Source organism: Pinus tabuliformis, chromosome Q, assembly GCF_031772625.1.
Source record: "Pinus tabuliformis cultivar Carrire ecotype Pingquan chromosome Q, CPIR1, whole genome shotgun sequence".
Taxonomy (NCBI): Eukaryota; Viridiplantae; Streptophyta; class Pinopsida; order Pinales; family Pinaceae; genus Pinus; species Pinus tabuliformis.
In genome coordinates this window covers 254,329,328-254,350,901 of record NC_142296.1, presented here as the reverse complement: position 1 = coordinate 254,350,901, position 21,574 = coordinate 254,329,328, and positions in this window count along the sequence as shown.

Sequence of the window (21,574 nt, the reverse complement as noted above, 5' to 3'; positions counted from 1 at the left end):
TCCCCTCTTTCACTATCAGGATCCGCCCGTGGAGGTGAATTCGTGAAAGACTATATTAGACAATTCTATAGAGATGGATCTTAGCCCAATAGAGATGGCAAGATCAATATCCAGGATGTCACTGATCAGCTCTTGAGGACCATTTTATTTACCTTTGCTAGATTGGCTGGCAGTGCGGCCCTTCATTTGGCAAATAGGTCTTATATGTAGTACGCCTTGGAATGTTTGGAATCGAAGGTGTTCAACTCATGCGAGGTGGTACTTCCTGTCATAAAAGAATATCTCTCGAAAGTAAAGAATGGAAGATCCAATAATTTTGGCTATGGTTCCATATTGAATTCTTTCGCTTTGGAGAGGATTCCACTGATGCAGCGTCAGAACATTTCACTGGGATTTCTAGCACCGAGGGAACCACAGATGCAGATATGGGTTGATCTTATGGTCAGACATGCCGTTCAATCACATATTTCCTTCTCTAATGTCTTTTTTGAGTGGTTCGACTGCTAGGAAACGGTCTTTGCGGAGTATCCATACGTCGGGATGGATTTCCAAGGTGACCCGGATTTGGCGTTATGAGCTGGCGAGCAGTGGAGTGCTATAGGTAAAATGATTCGACCACATCTTTGTTTATCAGTTTTTTAATGTTTTTGTGTTTTTTAATGTTATCAAGACTTATAAAACTCATATGTGTGTGTAGATATTGGGCTAGTGTGATCGGCGGCGCGCCCATGGGTGGCAGCTGACGCTCCAGTAGGAGAGGCTGTAGGGAGGGCCATCCTTCGGGATCTGAACATATCAGAGACCCTGGCAGTGTTGCAGGATCAGATCGAGGGCCTCACTCTTGGTATTCAAGATGTCAGGACCAATGACTACCTTTGAGGTTACAACGCCATACTATTGGTGTGTCAAGTCGATGGACTAGGCTCTTGCGCATGATCACATAGGTGATGACATGTTATCACCAACATCATTAGTCTAGGATGCTTTTTCTGCATTCATTTTTGAGTTTCTTGGTCACGTGACCGATTTTGTATTGGACACAAAACATTTTGTAAAAACTATAAACAATTATATATTTTTGATTTTCAGAGTTTTATTTTGGTTAAGTTATGCAATCCTGATGCAAATGTTAATGTAAAATGCTTTCTTTGCAAATGTTGCAAATTTCTATCTAACACATAGTTTGCTAATGAATCATTCAATGTGTTTAAGTTTCTAGAAATGTGTTGATATTGAATGGAATCAAAACGCCTTTCCAAAATCTTGACTCTTATGAACATGCGATAAATAGCTGGGTTCCGAACGAAATATACACTAGTAAGTTGTAGAATGACGAGTTGTGAATCTAGCTTGACAACGAGTCGATGTATGCCATGTGAAATGGCATCAGAGAGAAGTTCAATCAACGTGCTATACTCAATGATGTTGTTCGTTGATTGGCCAATAGATATCCCCCTGAAACTCACTAACTTGCCACTTGGAGCGAAAATGGCCCAGGCTGCAGAAGATAAGTTCTGCGTACTACGACTAGATCCATCAACATACCCAACAAATGGTTCAAAAAAGTTTGACATCTGCAACAAATGCAAAGTGGATTACCTAACCAAAATGACAACTCTAACAGTAAACACAAAAAATGCAATAAAAGCATATTTACAATGAGTTTAGTACACTTAATCAAGCATAGTAAATTTTAAGATACAACTCGTTCCAGGGTTGCGATAGTGGAATCCCATCATAATCGACCAGCTTGTAGGCTCGTTTTGTCAATACCCACTTGACAATGTAGGGGCCCATCCATAATGGTTTGAATTTACCTGCTCCTAATTTGTCAGAGTCCTGATTGTAAAGCAAGACCATGTCACCTTCTGAGAAGACATGAGGCTTCACATTTTTGTCAAATTGCACCTTGACACATTTCTTATGTGCTTCATTAGCCAATGTGGCATCATGACAGGTTTCATCCAGGTGGATTAGCTCCAAGAAATGAGCCTCTTCTTCATAAGTTTTGAGAAGCAGATCAATGGCAAGGTTGAGGGACGAGATTTCGCACTGAATTGGCGAGACCGTTTCCAGACCATACACCAAATGAAAAGGCATAAATCTAATCGCATTTCTCATTGATGTGCTATATTCCCACAGAGCTGAGTACATGATTAAATTCCAATTCTGTTTGTGGACTCCAATCATTCTCTGGAACATGCGCTTTAGGACCTTGTTGATTGCCTCAACCTGTATGTTAGCTTGCAGATAATATGGAGTAGAACTGTCATGGAACAACCCTAATTTGGCAATGAATTCAATCATCATGTGATTGCGAAAATGCGACCCATGATCTGTGACTATAGCCTGTGAAACACCAAATCTAGAAACTACATGATTAAAAAAGAAAAGAGAAACCATTTTTCCACTATTGTTTAATGTACGCATCGCCTCGGCCCATTTTGTAAAATAGTCTACAACGACTATAATATACGCATGCCCCCCGGCCGAGGTGGGGTTACATGTCATGAAATCAATGCCCCATTTAGCGAATGGCCCAATAGAAACTACTGGATGGGGTGGTGTAGGTGGTAATCTGGTTTTGCGATAAATTTTTTTGACAAGCATGGCAACTTCTAACTGCAGTTATGCAATCTATGAATATGGTGGGCCAGAAGTAACCTGCTTGTAAGATATTTTTTGCAGTAGCCTAACCAGATATATTCCCCCCACAAGCACGTGAATGACAATCATTCAAAACTTTTTTGGCCTCCTCATGCGTGAGGCACCTTCGTAGAACTGTATCGATACCACGATGGTAAAGCATATCGCCAATGATTAGGTAGTCTTTGGCTTGGTATCGAGTACGTCGCTATTCAGATCGAGAGGTGTTAGGCCTAAAAGTTTGGGTTTGGATATAGACCAGTATATCCCCATACCACGGATCACTTGACGATATCAGAAACAAAGTCTCATCCATAATCGATGCTTTGGTTGTTAAATCATTGGACAACGAGGGAAGGTCACAAAGTAACTCCGCAAAGACAAGAGATTTCTTTGATTTGGAATTGGTGAATTCTAGATCAAACTCCTACAAAATGGCTATCCATTTGGAATATTTCCCCCCCAAAAATTGACACGACAGAATGTAGGTCATAGGGTTGCAATCTAACACAATGGTAGTTTTGCGAAAGAGAACATAGTGTCAGAATCTCTGTACTGCTTGAACGACTACTAAAGCCATTTTTTCAACATAAGAGTACTTGCTTTCTGTATCATTAAGGTTTCGATTTAAATAATATATAGGATGTTCGATTCCATTATCTTCTTGCACCAAAACCATGGCGATGATCGTATCTGCAGCGACGAGATACAAGTTAAAGTCTTTTTGATAGCTAGGAGCGTACATTAATGATGCTTTTATGAGGAATCTTTTAAAGCATCAAAGGAAGCTTGTGTAACTTGATCCCAGTGGAAGGGTACTCCTTTTTACAAAAGATGTATATAACCTTTAGCGAGTTCAGCGTAATGTGGAATGAACCTCCTCAAAAAGTTAGCTTTGCCTTGGAGTCTCTGAATTTGAAGTAAATTTGAAGGTTGAGGCATGTCAAGGATTGCCTAAACCTTAAATGGGTCAAGTTGAATTATGTCCTTAGAAACTACAAAACTAAGTAGTCGACCAGAACCAACACAAAAGACACACTTGTGCGGATTGAGTCATATCTTGTAGTGTCGACAACGTAGAAATATGGCTCTCAAATGCTGTGGATGATTAGTCTGGTTTTGTGAATGAGCTGGTAGGTCATCGAGATACAATTGAATGATGTGTTCGATGTCATGGAAGGCGTAGTTCATTTCCCTCTGAAAAATTTCCCCTGTGTTCTTCAAACTGAAAGGTAATTTACGATATGCGAATGTGCCCCATGGACATATAAATGCAATCTTTGGCTGGTCTTGTGGGTAGATATTGATTTGATTGTATCTGGAAAATCCATCCATAAATGAAAAGATCTTGCAACCAGCACATTCATCAATTATCTGGTCCATGAAGGGTGTAGGATAGTTTTCCTTTGGACATGCTTGATTTACATCCCTACAATTGACGCACACTGTAATTGTTACTTGCTTTTTCATTATAGGAACAATGTTTGATACCCAGTCAGTGAGAGGAATAGGGTAAATGAAACCATCATGTAAATGTTTTTCAACTTCTACCTTAATGGCAGTGACTTTCTTTGGATGGACAGGTTGAAGCCATTATCGTACTGGTTTGACATCTGGATACATCTTAATTTCATGTTCAACAATTCTCAAGTCAATGCATGGCATTTCTTCATATTACCATTCAAAGACATCTTTGAATTCATGAAAGAGAGCACAATAAATTTCTAGTTCTGTTGGAGAACAATATTTTCCAACGTGAATATTCTCTACAATATTAGGTTTGGTCGAGATATTAATGGTGATAGTTTCTTCAATATTGGACAAATTTCACTCGGAATCCACTGTATTTACAGTATTTGATAGAAAATCAAAAACTGAAGGATGATTAAGGTCACTTGAATAATCTTCATTGTTATCTTGAAGGTGGGAATGATGGTGGTAATCTTCCCATGGCGTCTCTCCTATCATCATTGAATGGATGATTCCCGCGTTTGTAGAATGTATATGAGACCAAGGATTGAAAGAGGTACCATACTCTATAGGTCTATCTATCCAAACACTCATTGAGTGCTGATTTGGGTTCGCCCGCCCAGGCCCAAAAAATTGATTGCTACAAAGATTCTAAGGGGCCTGGGGGCAATACCTTGCGGTGATCCACACTATCAAAATGGTCAGAGTTCCTCTTAATCTTAGATGATGTAGAAGAGATCATATGACAGGTTTCCTCTGTGGCCACTTTCGCAAGTCCAGGTGGAGGCAGGAAGGCAAAAGTACCCATTAATGAAAGGTCTTTTAGGAGACCTACTCCGACATTTTCAAGTGATTGGGAGTTTCCATGGATCAATTGAATGCTTCCGGTAGCTTGTGAACTGTTAGGAAAAAAGGTAGTTGGTCAACGATTGTAATTCTGACTTTGAAGGGAAATGAAATCTTTCTAAAATATGTAGAGACAACGGTAGCCATAGCATAAATCCAAGGCCTTCCTAGTAACATATTGTAATCAAGGTTTCCATCAATGACCTCGACTTGAATCTCTACTGTTTTGCCCCCCAGTTCAACTTGCAAGTTACTTAAAATCCCATACGGCATGTATGTTCTTCCATCGAATGCCTTTAATGTCATTGATGATTGCAACAAGGGTGGCGAACCTAAATTTTTCCAGCAACTTATTGACATAATATAGGTAGATGCTTGCTCATTAATGATTACTCGATGAATAGTTTTATTAAGGGCTTTTACCTGTATAAGGAAAGCGAGTTGGGCTGGTAACTGAGGCATATATCCTTTATGGTTAAAGGCCACTAGATTGGAATCCGTTGGGTCAATCCCACCTATTGCTGATAACAAAGCCTACTTTTGGGAGGGGAAATTTTGCAGCACTTCAAGTGTCGACATAGCGGATGGCAATTGAACTAGATCCTCCACTATATTATAATTATGTGCAGCTTGTGCATGAGGATTAAATGTTGATTTATGAATGACTCCCTTTGGTGGCTTTATTATTAATTCAGGAATGATGGATGGAACAACTTCAGGCGAAGTCATTGTTGAACTATTAGGTTTATTTGTATCCTTATTGTTCAACGACGATGGATTCCCATAATCTTTCTTCCTTGTTGATATCAAAGCATCATTTTGCTATTTTGAGATGGATAGCATAAGCACTTGGGATGGGGAAGCTTGATCGATAGCAACCATATTGGTTTCTGGGTTCGGAAGTGGATCAGTCAACATTGTTGCGGTATTTGAAGTCTTTAAAAATTTTGCAACATCAACTTGATGTGGACAATCTTTCGTGAAATGCTCTTCGTCGCATATGAAACATGGATAACGAGGTTTCTTTTGCCCAGTAAGGTTTCCAGAAGATTTTCAGGAGTTGCATTCTCCTGTCTTATTATTATTTTCCCCTTTCTTCTTGCCCCCTGGTTTCTTTGGATTCTTTCCCTTGTCAAATGACAAAACATTAATCTCCGAGGCAAGAGGTTTGTCATTTGCTTTTTGACTAGAAACTGCAAGGACTTTTTTAGATGGAGCCTTTGTGGTTTGCATGCTTGAGGTACGTATCACACCACCAATGGTGTGAGAGTCCATGTTTGATTTAGGAAGGGGTGGAAAGGAAAATTCTAGTCTAGGAGCGTCAGGAATTTTGTCGTAGAGTGTACCAAATTGAGTATAGATCAAGTCTAAATATTGGGCATGAGCAATGACTTGCTCTTCAATGCCAACTCCTCATTTCGCCACGTCCTCAGTTATAGAAGGCAATATGGACTTAATAAACCACTCAGCTAAAAGCTAATCAGGAACATACGTCTTTACTATTCGACAACGACGTTGCCACTCATGAATATGATTGGATATGTGAGTGGCCGTGGTCTGTTTAAAATTGGTAAGGAGTTTTGTTCGTGTTTCGTACCTTATGGGTAACTGAAAGTGGGTTAGAAAAGTAGTGGCAAGGACACCGAAGTTATCAAACGAAGCTCTAGGCAACTCAATATACCATTTTGCTGTCAGACCAGTGAGCATTCTATGAAAAAGTTGAAGCCTAATTGAATCATCATTCAAGGTGTTAGATGAGCACCACAAATGAAAAGTCATTACGTGATTTAATGGATCTTCACCTAGATTTCCATTGAATTTAGGAATATTGGAGGGAAGTTTATGAGGAATCGTTGGCCACTAAGGGGCGTATGCAATTGGATCATTAGTCAACCGATTCAAATCCGGTAATTCTAGAGTTGCTACAAAAGGCAACTGTTGATTCAGGTTAGGTGAGGCATACCAATGATAAGATGGAATCGCCTGAGCAATAGGTCTTTGCATACCAGCATAACGTATCTCATGCTGGTAACTTTGATAAGGTCGTTGGACATAACCATTATAGTATGGTTGTTGATAACCATTTTGAAAATGCAGTTGTCCATTACCTACAAAGCCTTATTGCTAGGTCCTTCATAGGTTTTTTGGAATTGCGGTTGTTGGTATTGTACCAGCCATGGTTGTTGGACCATTTACTGTTGCCCAATACTGGAAGATTGACCAAGATGCAGAGTGATTATACCTGTTTGAGCCTGAGTCATTCCAGGTAAGGAAGCACTAACCTAAGGTTGTGATCGAGCCATAGAGACAAGAGGCTTTTGTATTGAAACCTAAGAGACTTTAGGTTGACACACAACAGGCAGTGCTTGTACTTGCGACACAATCACAATAGTAGGTGTAGAGGGAATATTCGACACAAGTTGGGTTGATTGCATTGAATATACAACCCTTGGTTGTTGAGGCATTATTGGTACCCAACCACTAGATGTAGTTCCAGTTTGACCTGAATTTTGTTGTAAAATCTCATATGGTTGTTCCCCAGGAGGGAACAATGAAAAAGCATAATGCCCTCCATATGGCGATAGTCCAGTGTTCAAAGGATATATCGGTCTTTGATGACTGGTCTGCCCAAATTGATACTGACATGCTGGATCAACTTGCTGAGTTTCAACAGAAGAAGTACCACATGGGACTCCGGATGAACAAATAGGAACAGACCATGTCATCAAAATAACCCCCGAATGGACTCCAGCTAGTGATTGGTAACTAGCTGGGACAAATGGTATACCAGCAAACATTGTAGGAATGTCAACAGGAAGCTCTGTTGTAGTTGTATTAGATGACACAGTCCTATATGTTGATGGTTTCTCAGACATATTTAGTCTATCCAAAAGATTTTCTAGCAATTCGACAGGAACTTGCGATGAAGGATGATTAAAAGAACCAAACTCAGGAGTAGAAGGATACAGCTGAATCCTAGCTCCAAAATGTAATGGGGTACTGGTTTGAGGATCCTCTCCTATCTCCTCTATAGCAATCAAGCCAGGTGGAACAGGTATACCGTCAGGTCCATAAAATATTTCTGGAGCCGAAGAAGGTATAGCTTCTGCAGTGATAGATATTGGAGGAGTGACACCTTCTGAATTCTGGAATTCAACTTCCAGATGTTCAGGTAAGTGAACTTCAGTCTCTGGAGCAACTCTAGATGGGGTTGTTTCAGGTATAGACGTGTTTACTGCTACACTAGGATCAGTTCTAATGTCCTCTTGTAACTGCGGAACTTCTTCTGTAAATCCAGATGTACTAGAAATGATTGGAGTAACTGTAGTCTCCGACGATGTTGAAACAAAAGTTTCAAATAAACCAGTTGAATTGGACTCAGCTAGACGAGACCATTTTGCCCGGAATGGCTTCGTTTCTGGAGTCAAAGATAGTTGACTTGCTAGTCTTCGCGAACGACAGGGTTTTGATTGACTTTCTCCCACGATTGTGAATTACTTGATCAACTCAAAATTAAGGGGAAAATAATGCTATTTTGAATTTAATAAAATTTAATGATGCTTTGACACAACTTTGCTTTTTCAATTTTTAAGAGTTGAGAAAAATCTAAAGATGATTGTAGTCCCCTTTAATTTTTAATGAGCCTAAAGTGACAAGTGCTCAGATGGACCTTTCCTTTTAGAGAGTCGAAAAGGAACGAAAGTGACTACTCTGGAAATCTAGATAGAGGGATTACCAAACCAAATGAAAAACTGCAAACTACACCTTAATGATAAATTAAAGAGAAATTACCAAGGACTTATGTACGACAGTTAATCTTCCCGAATGTTGTGTTCAGTGCATTGTGATCGATAGGGCGGCATACACAGCTTCCTATGGATAAAGGATATAAGGCTATTGTGGTCTCCCAATATATACACAATGGTACGGGGAGCACAAGTCCGTGCTAGCACTTGTAATATCAAGGAGGAGGAATCACCCAACCTTCAATGAAAATGATATTTACTAGATTTTACGACATCAGAACATGTCTCTAGCCTAGACCTCTAGATTTGTTGCGTTAGGTTTCAAAGCGTTGTTAAGTTCATTGAAATTCATTTTAGATTTGATCCTGTTTAATGTTTTCCTTTCAATGGTTCACCACGTGATGTTGATTTGAAATTCCTAAAAATGTAGTCTACAATGATAAACAATCATTGTTTATTTTGATCAATGAAAATCCTAGCTACTAGGGAAAGAAGATTACGATTTCTTTCAAACAAAGAGCAAAGAGCACACAATAAATGCACTTTTCTTAAATCATTTTTCACACACAGTCTAAATGAAAATGCAAATGCATGTATTTTTTTTGTTCTCTTTAATGTGAAAATGCCAAAAAAGAAAACTAAATATAGTAATGATTTGAAATATTTTTACTCAAAGAGACATTTCGACAATTTCTTTTTCAAAATAGAAAGGAAGACTAAATGAAACTTTTCAATTTCGAATAGAAAATGCTTTCGACACTTCAAATCTCAACAAATGAAATCAAATACATGAAAAAAAAGTTCAATCGACTATCTAGGGAAGGAAGACTCAACAACACGTCTCTTTTTGACACAAAACAACAATTACGACACTTTTTGTACCAAAATGACAGATCGATTTAAGAAAACTTTCAACAAAGGATTGTAAATGATGGACAAATACATAAAAACGTTTACTAATCCTAATCAATGGAGGTTGATCTATCTGATGCAAGGAGGCTTCGGTAATGAGGTATTGTTCATAAGCAGCAAAACAACTAGACAGAGCTGAAAACAAGGACAAAAACCCCAAATTTCAAGAAGGGAAATAGGCTCAGTCAGTCATCACACTTAGGCTTCACAGAAACAAGGATGCATCACAATTTTCAAGCTTGGGAGGTGCGTTGCATACTGGTAGACAATGACAGATAGTGTGATGGGCTAGGGAGCACAACTGAGATGGGTTTTGGCTCAAATTTGCAGTTGATTTCAGTGAGTTAAGCTGAGCTATGATAGACAGTAAAAAAAAAGTACAGAGGTATGATCTTGAGAGGTTACTGAGCTACCAAAAAGGACATCTAGAATGTCTATAAGTCAAATGTTCAATTCATAAACTAAACTAGAGATTGACTGAAGCAGCATTCATCTACTATGCAATTGCAGAGCAAGAGTTGTTTGAAGGCTATCTAGCTAACTTTAGGCTCCATATATAGTTTATAAAACAAACAACAATAACAAGCATACATCTATTCGATCCCCAATGGAGTCGCCATTTTGTTTGTGGGAAAACTAGTGTCTTTTCGATCGAGTAGCCCTCTAGGATTCACAGCTACCCTAGAAACAAATAGTTTAAAGCAACTTGCGATTTCCTCTATGTATAACAGATAAGAGAGAGGCAAAGGAACCAACCTGGATCTTCTGCTTACCTATTGCCTGATCTCTCTCCCCCTTGATAGAGCTTGCACCTCCTCTCCTACTTATCACGCTTAGAGAATACCTGTAGAAACAATGTAACAAAACACCATTAAAGCATATTGATCTATTATATCATAAGCATTGCAGAATCAGAAATACAATGAACATACAATGGCATTCAAAAATGACAATATTCACAAATACACAATTGTATGGAGGAAAACTCAAGGAACTTTATTAAAATAGAAGGGAGAATTACAACCTAGCTATTTGATCCAGCATCATCCTCCCAACATCAAAGCCCTCTTCAACTCATGAAAAGCAAGATCACCCAACAATACATGCTCTTTCTTAGATACAAACCATTAGCACTTCCTTACAAAATACCAAATTTCAACCTCTAGATCTCTCAGCTGGGAGATCCATTTATAGATGTATGCAAGGGTGTGAGTCATCTTTGGGTTTTTGATTAGTGTCATTCCACTTGTTGTTTTTGGTTCCACTTGGAGATTTCTTGGATCTCTTACTCATCCCTGGGCGAATTCAGAGAGGCAAGTGTCATGGGAGAAGTTTCTAAAAGATTCCATGAGCATCCACTTAGCAAACTGTCTCAGAAATTTGTCCATTCTCGCTCATCGCACCCCATAGAAGGCCTCATCAGTATGCATCACACCTGGCTAGTGTACAAGTCAGTATGCATCGCACCCTAACAGTGGAGCAGTCAATATGGTCCTGTTTTGTCAAGTTCTGGATGGTTTTTTTAGGCGAAACTTTTGGGGAATGATGTAAGCATTTGACCATGATCTTTTAGGGTATGAAACAACACTTTTAGGGTTTAAAGAGCCCTAGTTTATGGACATACAAAATTGGGGTTGAAGTTCCCAAATATGTCTATAATAGTAGGGGTAAAAGGAAGTATGACAGAAAATTTTTCCTGGAGGCTCTTGATTTGGATATCATCATCAAACATGATATTAAACATATTTTCATCAACAAACCTACCTTTGAGAAATATACCGAAGTTGATCAAGCATGTAGAAGGCTAATAAAACTTTTTATCCCGAGTGAATATTGACGGGATCACTTGTGTGAATTAATTGAGTGAAACATTTTTCATCTCAAACATCAAGGTAACACCTTTTTTGGACCATTCATCAATAACCATCCTCGACAATAGTGCCAATAGCTCTAGGAGTTTCGAATTCCTAAATTTCTCTATTGTTTATCTAATCTGTTTTAGATATTTTAGGATTTTGTCTTGATCTTTTGACATCAAGATATGCTGTAATTATTTTCCTATAAGTAAATCATAATTAGAAGTAATAGAGGTTGATATTTTTTGTAAAAGAAAGGACCATTGATGTAAAGTTGTTCCACCGAGTTTCAGTGGACACATTTCAGTAATATAGAAGCTTTTTCAGGGTTCCCGTGCGAGATTTTTTTTGGTGAAGTGATCTTCTCTTTTGTTATTGTGTTTTATTTTGTTTTCATATTTGTTTCTTTTCTCTATTGTTTTAAAGAAAATTAAGTTTAGGATTTGTTACAATAGCACTCGGTTCTGGATTAAAACAATATCAATGTTTTCTACTGAAGTTAAGAAATATAATTCTTAATTGTTCTATGCTTAATGGACACTTTATCATTTCTTATTTTTCCATCTCATTAAACTATAAGATCCAATAAATCTGCCTACCTTTCCCTATTAGATCTATCTGTAAATGCTGAAATAAATCCGTTCGAAGTATATTGACTTCATTACCCAATTGTGTGCTATTATATTCTCAACCAAACAACCAAACCAAATCTAAAACCAAACCCTTGAAATTTCACAAGTAGCCTAATATCTCAACATAAACAAATCTAAATTTGAAAGAGAGATCAATGTCTGAAGTTGGTAGGGCTAGATCCTAGCTTCAAAAGTGGTTTTGTGGTTACCTTTGTATTTATTTCATAGTCTTAAGAAAGCCTACTAATAGACACGACCTCTACAACCATCGACTTCAGTAATTTACCATCATAATTTTGTGTGAGCTTAACCTTTTTTCTTCAAGATGCAATGTCAGCTTTTGTAGGTATGTTGTGGATATATTTCCCCTATTGAACTTTAACAACAATAACTCCCTTGATAATTCATATCTGCATAGATCGATGAGAGGGGACCAATTATTGTGATATAACACAACGACCATTGGTTTAGTCTCCATCTCTTTTTGGTGCTCTATTGTACTTTGGTGTTTGATTATTATTTTGTTTTGTAAAATTATATGAAAGACCTGAATGAAGTGTCTTAGAGGTTAAATATGCAAACATATTTAGATTCACAACCTGAATATGAAGTTGTTTTTTTAGAATTCACGAGTCTAACAAATCATAGGGAAGTATGGAGATCTAAGCCTACCATCAATGATAAGGACAAAGAGGTCTATGGAATTTGGTCTAAGGATAACATGTAACAACAATAATGAGCCTCCTTATACTTCTAAAACAATTATCAACCAATTATTTGTATATTTTTTTGTTTTGTAAAAGGCACAAAACCAACGAAGGAATAAATAAATATAATTAAACTAGTGGTTCTTGATATTATTCAGTGTCAGGAGAACATATCACTAATTTGATTATGTGATTCTGTTATATGGTTATGGGTCTTATTGTGCTTTGAGATTTAAGAGCATCGGTTATGGGTTATTTTTATGAGATCATTATGTGTTAAAAAGGTCAACTGTATAATTGACTATTAGATACACCCAATACTTAGAAAAATCACCTATATAACTATCAAAATTGTAGTTCATTATATTTTGATAGATGGGAGTTTTTCCATAGAGTGGTTAAGTATCGAGATTGTCCTTCAAGAGGTCAAGAAATCTCGGTTCTCCAAATTTCACTAACGATGGTCAGAGGAAGTTATGTTTTAAATGGAAGTCAAGTGATAGCTTGAAGTTGTGTGGTAAAGAAAGAGTGGTGTTTATGAGATTCTAGATTGAATGTAAGTGTTGATGAATACTAGTTAGACATATGTGACATTTAATTTGTGATTCTTGTATTAATCTTTGTAATGTTACTTTTGTATTGTAAGCTTTAAGGAAGGGACTTAGAAATGCTTACAAGAGAAAACTGGTATATTGGGTCTGTTACTTAGATTGGGTTGTTGAGATATTATCTAACAATATTCTCCTAGTTTGGAATCTATTGGATCTCAAAAAAACTATATATGTGGATGTAGTTTGTTTTCGAAATGAAACATACAAATTGTTTTGTATGTATCTTGTGCAATATGCGTGTTCAGCAAATTTCCTTTTGAGAGCCTCATAAGCATGTATATAATTGGGTCAAATACCCGGTGATGTAGATGTTTAGAACATATGTTGGATAGGCTCTAGTGCCTCCTTCCTTCTCCTATTGTGTCATATTTGTAAATCCTTCAATCATATCCCAAGTTGTTCTTAAGGGGGGATGTTAGGATATTCCGACACATAGGATATAGTTAAGTTCAACTTGGTCTAGTGTAGAGTTAGGTATAGAGTTAGGTAAAGTGTGTTTCTTTACCGTTGTACACTTTGTAACTTACAATCCGACGGTCACGATATGTAGTGATCCGACGGTTCACTCTCTCCTCGGTATTACCGACACTTGATCCATGGCTTGACACCCGACTGGTCCATGAGTTCTATTTAAAGCGCATGGAGGGTCATTGTTCGGGTAATCCGTGCATGAGAGAAGCTTATGTAAATTTTCATTCTTTGATTAATAAATTGCCTGTAGTAGCCACGTTAGCACATGCCATGGACTCTTTCCCTCTTTGAGGGTTTTAACCACGTCAAAAATACTGGTGTATTGATCTGTGATCTGGTTGTGAGCGGTGTCCTTTTGGTGTTCTTTCTGAGGAACTTACCCTATAAATTCCTACATGGTATCAGAGCTATTTGAGGGCCGCGTCCGTTGGTGATCCAAATCTGAAGCCGGTAGAACTGCATCCGACTGTTGTTTCCTAGATCTGCTGTTTCTGACTGCTTTCGGGCCAAGAGGACTGCTCTGTTGTGTTTGGAGCATCTGTTCCAGTGAGGAACCCCTTTCGTTTCACGTGAAAAGGTTTCCGGTAGCCCTAGCTGCGTCATTTTTAAGATCTGGAGGTATATAGTCTTTATTTGCAGTTTACTGTTATTTTCTCTCTGCTTATTTCGGTTTCGGTTTATTTACCTTTTTTTTAACTGAATCTATACCTTTCATTTCTGCGTATGCTCTTTGCCCTGCGACTCTGTGCGATCTGGGCAAATCAGAAACAGAAAGGAAGGATTTTTCTCATGCGTATGCTCTTTTCCCTGCACCTTAGTGTGATCTCGGAAAATCAAAAACATTGAGAAAAATATTTAGTTTTTCGACTAAAGCTAACTTTGAGCCGCAAGGTTCATTTTTTAAAATATCTAGTTTTTTTGCTAAAGCTAACTTCGAGCGATAAGGTTCGTTTTCTTTGCATGTCCGTGTTGGGTTTTGTGTTTTGTGTTTTGTAGGGAAAAAGAGCTTTCTCAAGGCAAGCACGCAAACCAAGGCCCCCCTCTCGCTCTCTCTCTCTCTCTCTCTCTCTCTCTCTCTCTCTCAAATTTTTTGTATAGATCAATTGGTTCAGAGCTATTTTAAGAGAGTAGAGGTCTTGGGTTCAAGTCTCCATTTTGTGGGGGCGGATTTTTTCATTCCCGCACATTCGCGCACTTTGCCGGCAACTTCAACAAATTTTTTTTCAAAAAGCCATAACTTCTTCATCCGGAAGCCTTTTTCAGAGCCGTTTTTTTTAAAACAGCCTAACTTTTCGAGATCTATCCATTGGAACACTTACTTTCAGCATCTTCAGCTTCAGTTTAAAATAAAAATAAAAATGGAAAGTCCATGCCAAGTCATTCTTGACAGCACTAACTACTTCCAATGGATAGCCTACATGGAAGATTTACTTAGAAGTAAAGGTCTCTACAGAATAGCCACAGACCAAGAGAAGAAACCAAAAGATGAAGAAAAGGCTGCAAAATGGGAAAATAGACAAGATCAAGCACGTGGTTTGATAGGGATGTCTATTTCTCCTGATCTTAGATTCCATATTGCAGAACTTGAAACTCCTCATGAAGCATTGGAACAACTCACTAAAGTTTTTGGGATTAAAAATGAAATTAGAGCCCATCAGCTTGAAAATGAGTTGCTTACATTGAATCCTAATAATTTTTCTTGCATTGAAGATTTCTTGTCCAAATTCAAGACCCTTAGATATCTCTTGGAAGGTGTTAAGGTTAAGAAAGAAGATAGTAACCTTATTTATTCCATCCTTACTAAGTTGGGACCAGCCTACTCTGTATTTGTTTCCACCTTCCATTCTACAAGGGAAGCTTTCATTTGTCAAGGAAAAGACTACAAGGCCCCTTCCTTTGACTCTTTTTGTGATTCTTTAATAAGAGAACAAGAAAAACTCTTACACCTTGGTCTTCTTAATCTTGGAAACTCTTCCAAGAAAGCGTTAGCCACCCAGTAGCAACCAAATTCAAAGAATCCTAAGAAGTCATATCCTAAAAAGAATGGTCCTAAACCAAACAAGGGTCCTAAGCAAACTCAGCCTCAAAATGAAAGATCATTTCAGCAAAATGATAGGACCAATAAAAACAAATGGAAGAAAACTGATAGACATTGTAACTTTTGTAATCGAGATGGCCACTTAGAATCTAAATGCTTTAAGAAGATGGAAGCCTTGGAAGCCGCAATGAAGAAACATAACATCCATGTGGAGCATTCTTCAACTTCAACTTCAACTTTATCTTCAGGAATGGCACTTTCTGCATGTCGTTGTCAATCATCTCAGTCTGGTTATGCATTAAATGTATCTTCTTCTTCTCATTATCATGAGTGGCTCATTGATTCTAGAGCCTCTTATCACATGGCCAAAAACCAAGCCATGTTTTCTTCTTTAAATGATTGTAACACCAAAAATATATATGTTGGTGATGATAGATCTCTTAATGTTGTAGGGACTGGAACTGTTCATCTAGACAATGGTCAGTTTAATGATGTATTATGTGTTCCAACCTTATCCTGCAACCTTCTATCTGTATATCAGATAACTCATTCAGGTGAAGGTAAAATTGTTGAATTTTCACCTCATGATGTTGTAATCAAGGATCTAAGAGATCCTAAACAGATTCTAACTACTGGTATTGCTGATGATTCCACAAGGTTGTATAAGTTTCACAACTTTGGGTCATCAAATCTTCCCTCAGTATTTGTTGCTCATAATGATGAAGTGACCAAACTTTGGCATGAGCGATTTGGTCACTTAAACTATCGCTCCCTTCAGCATCTATGTAAAGAAAGTATGGTGACAGGTCTTCCTATGGTATCTTGCAGAGATGGTGTTTGTTCCGGATGTGTACTCGGAAAACATCATTGGGACATTTTTGAAAAACGTGCCTCTTGGCACGCCTCAGCCCCTTTACAGCTTGTGCACAGTGATTTATGTGGTCCACTTCCTGTTGCTTCATTCTCTGGCTGCAAGTATTTCTTAACTTTCATTGATGATTTCTCCAGACGCACTTGGGTATACTTCTTAAAACTCAAAAGCGAAGTATTTAACACATTTTTGGCCTTCAAAGCCTTTGTTGAAAAACAATCTGGACATGAAATTCTTAAGCTAAGAACTAATAATGGTGGAGAATATGTTAAAAACACATTCATCAACTTTTGCACCGAAAATGGAATTCAAATGCAACATACTGTTCCATACACTCCACAAAAAAATGGTGTAGCTGAAAGGAAAAATCGCACCTTAAAGGAAATGGCTAATTGTATGCTGCAATCTAAAGGACTCAGTCTTAGTTTTTGGGCCGAAGCAATTAATTGTGCAAATTATATAATCAATCGCACTCCTACTAAGGTTCTAAATAATATCACTCCAGAAGAAGCTTGGAGTTCCATTAAACCAGAGGTAAGTCACTTTCGTGTTTTTGGAAGTGAAGCATGGGCCCATATTCCAGATGAAAAGCATAAAGCTTTAGAACCTAAGAGTGAGAAATGTACTTTTGTTGGATATTCTGAAGATGTAAAAGGTTATAGACTTATTCCATTTAAGTCCAAAAATGTTATCATTAGAAGAGATGTAAAATTTGATGAAAATAAATCGGCCTGCGAGCCTAGTCCGGCGGATGTGCCACCTCTTCCTATCTCTTCTACTTTTGAAAACATTTCTTCTTCAGATGATGAAAGTGAGGATGATAATCCTCCCCCACCTTCTCAGGATCCTCAACTTCCAAGATGGGTCCGTGCTACTCAGGATGCAGCAGGTGATCTTGCCGGTGATCCTACAGATCAGCGACGTACACGTTCTCAGTTTGAAAGAGCCTCTTCTTTACTGGCTCAAGCTCCAGTAAATCATGATCCTGACACTTTTGCAGAAGCTTCAGGCCATCCACATTGGGAAGCAGCTATGAATGAAGAATATCATTCATTATTGGCAAATGATATATGGGATCTTGTTCCTCTACCAAAGGGACGCAAACTTGTTAGATGTAAATGGGTTTACAGAACCAAGTATGGACCAGATGGGAAAGTTGATAAACATAAAGCTCGTCTTGTTGCTAAGGGCTTTTCACAGGTTGAAGGCATTGACTACACTGAAACCTTCTCCCCTATTGCCAAAATGAACTCTATCTGCCTTGTTCTTTCCCTTGTTGCCTCTTTAAAATGGGAAGTCCATCAGATGGATGTTAAATCTGCCTTCTTGCATGGGGACTTGCATGAAGAAATCTATATGGAACAACCCATTGGCTTCATCCAAACAGACTCCAGCCTTGTATGTCAACTTAAGAAATATCTTTATGGTCTCAAGCAAGCTCCTCGGGCTTGGTATGCCAAAATGGATAGCTTTCTTTTAGAATCTGGCTTTTCTAGGTGTTATTCTGACAATACTGTCTACACCAAGAAAGTGGGCAACTCTCTTATCATCCTTGTTCTTTATGTTGATGATCTTATTCTTACTGGTAGTGATCCCAACCTTATAAACCATGTGAAGTCCAGCCTTAAAAAGAAATTTGAAATGACAGACTTAGGACACTTAAACTATTTTCTCGGTCTTCAAGTCTTGCAATCCAAGGAGGGTATTTCCCTTTCCCAGTCCAAGTATGCCTGTGATATTCTTCGTCATTTTCACATGGAAGACTGTAAGCCAGCCCCTTCTCCCTTTCAGTCTGGAGTCAAATTTTCAGTCTCTTGTACTTCTCCTGAAGTTGATGCTACCTTATACCGTCAACTTGTAGGAAAACTCTTGTATTTAACCCATACTCGTCCTGACCTTTCCTTTGCTGTTGGCCTTGTTGCTCGTTTTATGCAAAACCCCCGTGAAAGTCATTGGAAAGCAGCTAAAAGAATACTTCGTTATGTTTGAGGTACAGTAGAGTTTGGGATTCATTACAGTGCCAAAGCAGCTCCTCTATTAGTTGGTTTCACTGATTCTGATTGGGCTGGTGACCCTGATGATCGGAAGTCTACTGCCGGTTATGTCTTCACTCTTGGTTCAGGACCTATTACATGGGCTTGTAAGAAACAAGCTGCCATTTCTCTTTCGTCAGCAGAAGCAAAGTATCGTGGTGCCGTGGAAGCTAGTAAGGAAGCCTTGTGGCTTCGTCAAATCCTATCAGAGTTTGGCTTTGAGCAGCAGCATCCAACCACATTTTGGTGTGATAATCAAAGTGCCATTCAGCTATGCAAAGATCCAGTCCAGCATCAGCGCAACAAACACATTGAACTACACATGCACTTCATCAGAAAGCTCATTCATGACCATGTTCTTGAAGTGCAATATTGTTCAACAGATGATCAGGTTGCAGACATCTTCACAAAGGCTCTCACAGAGGCGAAGTTCACTAAACTTCGATATATGCTTGGAGTTCAGGAAGTTGTCACTAAGGGGGGATAGGCTCTAGTGCCTCCTTCCTTCTCCTATTGTGTCGTATTTGTAAATCCTTCAATCCTATCCCAAGTTGTTCTTAAGGGGGGATGTTAGGATATTCCGACACATAGGATATAGTTAAGTTCAACTTGGTCTAGTGTAGAGTTAGGTAAAGTGTGTTTCTTTACCGTTGTACATTTTGTAACTTACAATCCGACGGTCATGATATGTAGTGATCCGACGGTTCACTCTCTCCTCGGTATTACCGACACTTGATCCGTGGCTTGACACCCGATTGGTCCATGAGTTCTATTTAAAGCGCATGGAGGGTCATTGTTCGGGTAATCCGTGCATGAGAGAAGCTTATGTAAATTTTCATTCTTTGATTAATAAATTGCCTGTAGTAGCCACGTTGGCACAGGCCGTGGACCGTTTCCCTCTTTGAGGGTTTTAACCACGTCAAAAATACTGGTGTATTGATCTGTGATCTGGTTGTGAGCGGTGTCCTTTTGGTGTTCTTTCTGAGGAACTTACCCTGTAAATTCCTACAGAAACTATATTTACCATTGGTTAAACAATGTTTACAAGCTCGTGTTTAAATTTAGTGACACTAAAAATGATCACATAAAGTTAGCAGGATTTCTAGGAGGAGAAAAGTCCTTTGAATTAGGTGAAAAGTTTTGTTATGAGTCCATTCCAATAGATATTAACACATCTAATGTGATTACCTCAAGATGTACGACAAATTTTCTTGAAATGACAGATGATCTGGAAGAATGGAATTTAATATTGAAGACATAAGCCCTCCTCAGACATATTCTCATGTCATTAAGGTTGGATTGTATTACTGTGTTTCAAATATGTTTTGGCCTTTATTACATGGCCTGAGAATCTGAGCGTTGAACATAGGTGCGAGGAGTCGATTACATGGAACAATCGCATAACCTGCTTGCATCAAATTTCCATTCACATCCAGCAAGTAAACACATTATTTGATGAATCCATTAAACATCATTATAGGTTGCCCAATGAAAAGGGAATTAGAACAAAATTGGTAAATGCTTCCAAATGATAAGGGAATTAGAACGTAGACCAAATCTGGAGGAGAGAGAGAAACAATGCTAGAGTTGACTAAAGCGAACACCAAACATAGCTAGAAATTCAAAAAAATTGAGAACAAATTTCACCACACTTGAGAAGTTTTGACAAAGCATAATTAAGGAAACCCTGCAAATGGGTTTGTCTACAATGAATTATCACTGCTCTTGTAGTGCTTTAATGCAAAAAAGTGCCAAATTCCCCAGCCGTTAGACAAGGCCTTTCCAAAAATCTGCATCTTCACAAAAATTGGCATCAAAATGTAAAAAAATATAGTAGAAGATAAACACAGTTAGAAAAACACAACTAATAAAAAATTTAATTCTAAAAACATAAAAAAATCTATATCAGATATCTTTTGTTCTTCTTAGTTTTATTCATTTGCATAAAACAACCAAATACATTCTCTCAATTTTTTATAACTATGGAAATTGTCTTCACATCTCTACAAAAATCATTACTAATCATCATATTCTAATTCCAACTAATTAGCTGAGATTGATTCTTTATTAATCCATAATATGTGTCTAGAGAACTCAAAATTTGCTTACACTTTAAGCATTATTTTCAACACTCCCCTTTAATGCTTAATGGGGAGACTCCAAACATATTTCTCATATAATGAAACTTTTCTTTTAGTAATGTTTGGTGAATATTTTAGTAACTTGATCATTTATTTTACAAAAATTTATTTCAATTTCCTTTTTCGCCACATAAGCTCTTATGAAATGATATTTGATATCAATATGTTTGGTGCTATTATGAAACAATAATTTTTTACTTATGGCAATTGTAGATATGTTATCATAATAAATAATAGTGGTATCTTGCTGCTCTTGCTTCACTCTATTAATATTCTCTTCAACCAAAATTCTTTAACGATTGTTGTTGTCACTACAATGTACTCTGCATCTCTAGAAGATAATAAAACAGATGGTTTTTTATTTAAGTACCACTATACTGCACCTAATCCTAGTATGAAAACAAAACTTGAAGTACTTTTTCTATCAAGGAATCCACTCCAATTGCTATCTGTATAACAATAAAACCCAAAATTATTCATTGAAGTATACTAAATACCAAGTTTTCTTGCTCCATGGGGATGCCTAGAAATTCCTTCTATCACTCTAAAATGAATGTTACCTGGACTTAGAATGAATCTAGAAATCAAGCTTAT